This window comes from Mustelus asterias, chromosome 2 (genome assembly GCF_964213995.1).
Source record: "Mustelus asterias chromosome 2, sMusAst1.hap1.1, whole genome shotgun sequence".
NCBI lineage: Eukaryota > Metazoa > Chordata > Chondrichthyes > Carcharhiniformes > Triakidae > Mustelus > Mustelus asterias.
The window spans coordinates 147,556,716-147,563,854 of NC_135802.1; the positions used below are offsets into that span (position 1 = coordinate 147,556,716).

The 7,139-nt window shown below is 45.0% G+C and overlaps 1 pseudogene; it reads left to right on the plus strand.

The window, feature by feature from the left end:
• The first annotated feature begins 6,717 nt into the window (after positions 1 to 6,717).
• LOC144481625 (U2 spliceosomal RNA) lies at positions 6,718 to 6,926 on the plus strand (annotated as a pseudogene).
• The last annotated feature ends 213 nt before the right edge of the window (positions 6,927 to 7,139 follow it).

The window sequence follows — 7,139 nt, forward strand, 5'->3', positions numbered from 1 at the left end:
ATTAGAGTTTAGAAGACGGAGAGATGATCTTATTGAAACATATAAGATTCCAAAGGGGCTTGACATGGTGGATGCTGAGAAGATGCTTCCCCTCATGGGGGAAGCGGGAACTAGGGGGCAGAGCTTAAAAATAAGCAACCTCCCATTTAAGACAGAGATTTGGGCAGATTTCAGCTCTCAGAGGGTCCTCAGTCTTCAGAATGTTCTTCCCCAGAGTGAAGTGGAGGCTGGGTCATTGAATAAATTCAATGACTTAGACAGATTTTTGATCTGTAATGGAGTCAAGGTTGACTGAGGGGTCAGGTATGACGATGGTGTTGATGCCACAATCAGACCAACCATGATCCTACTTAATGGCGGAGCAGTTCAATGGGATAAATGGCCTATTCCTGCTCCTATTCCTAATCATCTTCTAAAGTTATGCACTTGTAGCCATAATTTGGAATCCTTTCATTGAATCTCTACAGTGCAGAAGAAAGCCATTCAGCTCATTCGAGTATGCACCAACTCTCCGACACAGCATCTTACCCAGGCCTACCACTGCCCCGTTCCCTTAACCCCATACATTTACCCCACTAATCTCCCTAACCTACACATCTTGGGACTTGCGAAGGGAAAATTTAGCATGGCCAATCCATCTAACCTGCACGTCTTTGGCCTGCGGGAGAAAACCGGAGCACCCGGTGGAAACCAACGCAGATACGGGGAGAATGTGCAAATTCCACACAGAATTTGTGGGGGGATTCACTGTTGGTGAATACCACTGGATGTCAAGAGGTGAGATTAGATTTTCTCTTCTTGGAGGTTCGTGTAGCACAAATGTTACTTGTTTTGTTTGGTTATTTATCAGTGTCACAAGTAGGCTTACATTAACATTGCAATGAGGTCACTGTGAAAATCCCCTAGTCGCCACACTCCGGCGCCTGTTTGGGTACACTGAGGGAAAATTTAGCATGGCTAATGCACTTAACCTGCACGTCTTTTGGACTGTGGGAGGAAACCGGAGCACCTGGAGGAAACCATGCAGACACAGGGAGAATGTGCAAACTTCACACAGACAGTGACCCAGGTCGGGAATGGAACCCAGGTCACTGGCACTGTGAGGCAGCGGTGCTAACCACTGTGCCACCGTGCCATTGATCAGCCCAAGCATGAATGTTGTCCAGATCTTGCTGCATGTAGGCAATGATTGTTTCATTATTTGAGAAGAATAGAACTGCACAGCGTCCAATCAAAGAACTTCTCACTCTATGATAGAGTGACTGTCTTCGATGAAGCAGCTGAAGATGATTGGGCCTGGGACACATCCCTGAGGAACTCCTGCAGCGACATCCTGGGACTGAGCTGAGCAGCCTCCAATAATCGCAACCATCTTCTTTTGTAGTTGTTATTACCCCAATCGAAAGAGAAATTTCCCTCTGGTCGAATGTTGCTTTGATATTAAGGACAGTCATTCTCATCTCATATCTGTAATTCAGCTCTTCAATCAATGATTGGTTTGTGGCTGTATTGAGGTCTGGAGTCAAATGGGACCGGCAGAGTTGAGCATTGATGAGCAGGTAATTGGTGAGTAAGTGTTGCTTGGTAACCCCAGCAACGACACCTCCGGAGATTTTGCTGCTGATTATGGGAAGACTGATGGGGCGAGGGAGGGGTAATTGGCTGGATTGGATTGATCTTTGTGGACAGGGGATACTTCAGAATGTTCTACTTATTGGGTAGATGCCAGTGTTCTACCTCTACTGGGCGAGCTTAGCTCGAGGTGGGGCTCGTTCTGAAGGCTTTCGGTACTACAACTGAGATGTTGTCAGGGCCCATGAACCTTTGCTGTATCCAATGTGCACAACCATTTCTTGTTAACACATGAAGTGAATCAAATTGGATGAAGATTGGACCATCTGGCCGACACTTCTGGCTGAAGATTGTTGCAAATGCTTCAGGTTGGTCTTTTACACTCATGTTGGGTTCTGCTGACATTGCAGATGGGAATGTTTATAGAGCTTTCTCCTCTGATTGTTGTATAACTGTTATCAAGAAAATTGAGGTAGTTTTAAAGGATCTATATTTGTATTGTTAAATTAGTAGAAATAAATGGGTTTAATTTAGTGTTTCAGTGAAAGAGGAATAAAACTCTAGTTATATTCATGCTAGGCAAAGGTGTTTGTATGCGTGGGGGCTTGGTCCATTCAAACCGCGCTTCTATTATGCTTAGCGAGGGTTATGGTGTAAAAAGTAAACAAGCTTGGAGAGTAAAAAGTGATTGCTTAGCAACCAGGGACACCTTTAAGGTTTTTGAGATTGTGTTTTTAACTGAGTTCATAGCAGTTGGTTACAGGAAGCTAGAGAGGGAACATCTCACTCAGCTTTGCTAGAAGAAAAGCCATATCATAGAGCAATGGTTAAGAAAACCATTGCCAGAAACAGCTACTTAAGAAAACTAGAGAAATGGAGAGAAGTTTTGAAGGAGTCTGAAGTTAAAGGAACAGAGGAAACAGGGGCTAGAACCGGCTGCTGTTGAGTAAATTCACAGAGTTGAAAAGGAATTGGGTTGTGAGAGGCCAGAAAGATATCTGAAGTAGTTCATTGGTTTATGAGAATTTATTACAGTTTGTGCGACATTATTTAAAGTTATTATAGAAATCGGTGGCTAGACCTCAGTGTTTGTGTGAAAACGTTTAAGACAAAGGAAGCCTGAAAGGGAAGGCAGAAAATCTGGAGTTGGATCCCTTGCTGAAAAATGGAGCAGAAACTTTGTTTGACAGGATTGTTGGAAAACTTGGAGTGGAGTCTTAATCAAAGGGCTGATGGAAAGCATTGTTTGAAAGAATACTTTACAGCGTGTCTTTTTGGGAGTGGAGTTTAGAAACACTTGTGACAATCATCTGGGTGGATTATGAGAAGAAATCCATGGGAGATTGGTTGAGTGGCATTGGCGATTTGATTTCAGAGTTGGGTGTTATCTTTGAAAATTGAATACATTTGTGATGCTAAGGAGGAAGTAAAGGAACATTATATTATGATTAAACTTTTCATGTTTAATAAATGTTGTTCAAAAAAATAATTCACAGTCATGGTACTCTGTTCCACCATGTTTTCTAAAAGAAAATTCAAAGTTACAATCTTTTTAGCCAAGGTTCCATTTTGGAATCTTCCCATCCAGCAGTAACACCAACTGGTATCATATCATTGTCCACCACCATTCATGACTTGATGTGGCCGAACTGTAGAACTTTGTCTCATCTGTTGGTGCAGGATCACTCATCTCTTCCTATAGCATGTTGCTTCCACTGGTTAGCATGTGTACAGTCCTGTGCTGTAGCTTCTCCATGTTAGCACCTCATTTTTCAAAATGCTCAGTGCTGCTCCTGGCTCACTCTTCTACACACTTCATTGAAGTAGGGTTGGTCTAGAATCATGAGGACTCCCAGGGCTATTCTCTCCTGAGCGTTTACCACTGTGCTGCAACTTCAGATGGGTCTACCCTGCAGGTGAGACAAGATTCCTCCGGGAAGGTCGATGGAGGAGACTGCAAAAGTAGCTGAAAGTTATGATTCAATAGTAAAGTTTGTAAGGAAATTGGATAAATACTTAAAGGAGAAGTATTGCAGTACCATGGGAGTGGGATGAACTAGATAGTCTTTTCAAAGAGCTGGCATGTGTGGGATGGACCAAGTGGCCCCCCCACTATGCTGTGACATGCTAAGCCTGTACTTTTCCATAGCACATGTAAATTCTCGCCCTCTCTAAAACAACCTTGACCAGAGTAACATGTGGGTTGTGGGATGTTTACGTAGGGATTTTGGTTCTCCCACCAAGTGATGATACTAAATAATGCCAATTTAAGCTGGGGTCAGATCCCAATGAGTGCATCCAATGTAAGGCACAATCAGTTGGCAAAAGGATCAAAGATCAGCTATTTCCATGAGATTCCTATCACTGGATCGTAAACTAGATGAGGACTCTGAGCAATCTAACACCATTAATACTAGCCCCTTCACCGCTGCCATTGCATTTAATAAATACACAATAGGAAGCAAAGACGTAACGGCGCCCTTTGCTTCTGTTGATTCTAATTATTCACATTCACAAGACTGAGAGCTGCTCATTACAGTCGTAATCATCATCCGTAAGATACTGCCAGCGAGTTTCACCAAGTAGGTAGCACTGAATTAAGATCTCGTTCTCTCATAGTCCATACTCGTACCCACCACAATTCCTGCATACCAGGCATGACAAGGTATCCACAACAACCAATTCATTAATCGCAGCAGGACCCCAGTCTGTTTTTCCCCCTCGGTTATCATTAGTATTCATGTGGCATCTTGCCCTGGATATGAGTAGCAAATGTGCTCCATGAAAGATTAAACCCATTGTACGAGCTTTTATCTGCAGGACTCTCAGGCAGATCAGTGTGCCAAAACTCGCACAACTCTTGTATCACCGTACAGATGGAAAGGGAAGCAGCCTGTGTTTATGATGTTGAAAGTTTGGTTATGTCTGGGGTAATGTGCTTGAATGTCATGACGCTGATAGATGGACTGGCTTCTTATTTGCTCCTTTTTTAAAATCTCATTGTTAAATATGACAATATTGAGAAATGTGTGAACATTATTCTCCTCTTCTGCATGCTATTACTGTAGTGAAACATTTGAGAAAAGGCTGGATAATGTGCCAGTGACCATGGAAGTGTCCAGCCCTGATCACTATTGCTTTCTCTACACATGTTCAAGAACGCAATAAGGAATTCAGCAGAAACTTCTTCGCTCCGAGCGGTTGGAAAGTACAACTCACTACCATATGCAACGGTTGAGGAGATAAGCATGGAAGTGTTCAAGGAGAAGCTCGTAAGTAGATGAGGACAAAAAGAATAGAAGGATAGAGGGACTGAGGCAGCACGGTGGCACAGTGGTTAGCACTGCTGCCTCACAGCGCCAGAGACCTGGGTTCGATTCCGGCGTTGGGTGACTCCGTGAAGTTTGCGCATTCTCTCTATGTCTGTGTGGGTTTCCTCTGGGTGCTCCGGTTTCCTCCCACACTCCAAAGATGTAAAGGTTAGGTGGATTAGCCATGCTAAGTTGCCCTTTAGAGTCCAAAGATATGTAGATTAGATGGTAAATGCGTGGGGTTACAGGAATAAGGCAGGTTGGTGGGCCTGGGTAGGATACTCTATCGGAGAGTTGGTGCAGACTCAATAGGCTGAATGGACTCCTTCTGCTCTGCAGGGATTTTATGACATACCGCTCAAGCTAGAGATGGTAGGGCGAGCGAAGGCTTGTGTGGAGCACAAGAACTGGCATAGACCAGCTGGGCTGAATGGCCTGTCTCTGTGCTGTAAATCCAATGTAATTCTATGCAAAATGTCTTGGCCATCACTAGTGGAAGCAGCAGGCAGCCCTTTGGTGGTGGATTGAAAGAGTGCTACTTTCACAAAATCTGTATCTAGTTCACAAAAGCGGACAGTCCGATACTACGTCAGACTCGCTGAAGTTACTGCTGTGTTTGGCACTCATGAAAAGTACTTGAATGTCTGAGCATTGAGAGGGAAGGAGCATTAATTAATTTTACAATCCACTGCCAAAAGGAACCATGTACCGTAAATGAGGCTGGATTTTATGGAGCCTAGAGGAACGGGATAGAAATGGGTGGGGTGAGGTGGGCTGAAAAATTGGGAGGGAGTGTGGGGGGGGTGAAGTGGCTTCCCATCACCATGGCATTCTGGCTGGGGAACATACAGGATGGCATTTCTGCCCAGAACTCAGTTGTGCCATTTAAATGGCAAATTAAGGGCCTCCACCTGCCACCGTTACTATTTTCCTGAGGGGATGTGTGGGGTGATTGGTGAATTCTGGCAGCCACCCTATGGTTCACAGAAGGGTTCCTAGGTGTCAATAACTTCCCCCATCAGTGACACCTCCTCTGCCCTCCCAACTAGCTGCCCTACTGCCTTGTCGGGACCTGCCCGTCTGACCCCAGGGACCCCCAACTCCTCTGAGCTTGGTGTTTCTCCAGGCTGGCTGCAGTCCCAGCAGTGACCACCACTCCCAGTGGTGCTGTTGGGACTGAAGAGCTGTCTCCGATTGAGCGGCAGCTCTTGGACACAGGCTTTTATACCTTAGTGGGGCAGGAGCCCAGCTGGCAGCTCATTCGCTGCTGGATTGGCTGAAAATCTGACTGTCACGCCCCCAAATGGTTGAAAGAATTGCCATTCTGACAAATACAATGTGATGCAGAGATGGGATTGATTCAACAGCAGTAACCTGATTGAAAAGTTCAGATAGCTAGATAAAACATTACAATGAAGATTCGTGTGTTCAAGCCCAGAACCACACTAGGGCTGGGATTCTCCTTCCCCCATGTACTGATGGGGCAGAGAATGAAATGTCCCAAAGTGGCTTTTACACTGATGGGATTCGCCGTTCAGACTGTCCCTGCCCCATGCCAATGATGTAATAGGGTTTCCACCATGGAGGGTCGGGAATCCCATTGCCATACATTTAAATATCATTAGTGGGCTTCCCCGCTGGATTATCCCCCCACGTTTGGATTTCTCACATCAGTGGGGATTACGACAGGTCTTGATAAACAGGGGCCCGGCAAAGAGAACCCGTTGGGGGCACGGGGGTAAGTACAACCTGCGTCTGTGGGGGGGAGTAGAAGGGAGCTTCTGTTGGGGAGATCCCGTTCTCTGTGGGGGGGGGGAGGGGGGTGATAATGGAGCATTCTTCTCAGCCTTTTGGCTAAGATCAAGTGTAGTATGAAGAGGATGCTGCGCTTGGTTAAGGTCATTAGGTTACAGTGAAGTTTCATATGTTTCATATGAAGCAATTTTTTGAAAGCAGTATCTTGGCCTTTTGGCTAAGATGCAAATGAGCTCAAGTCTTGGCGGAGATATTGCTTTCCCTCCTCCAATCAGCTCGGCTCATATAGATCAGGCCCAGGACAGGGTAAATTGGTCGCTTGCCATGTCTTGCCAGCCTGGATCGGAAATGTCTCAACTTGTTGAGACTCTGAATTGGACTTGATTTGATTGAATTGGAAAAGTATATTAAAAAAAAATTATTCTCGGCCTTTTGGCTAAGATCAAGTGTAGTCTGCTGATGCTGCACTTGGTAGTTGTCATTGGGTCACATTATAAGCTT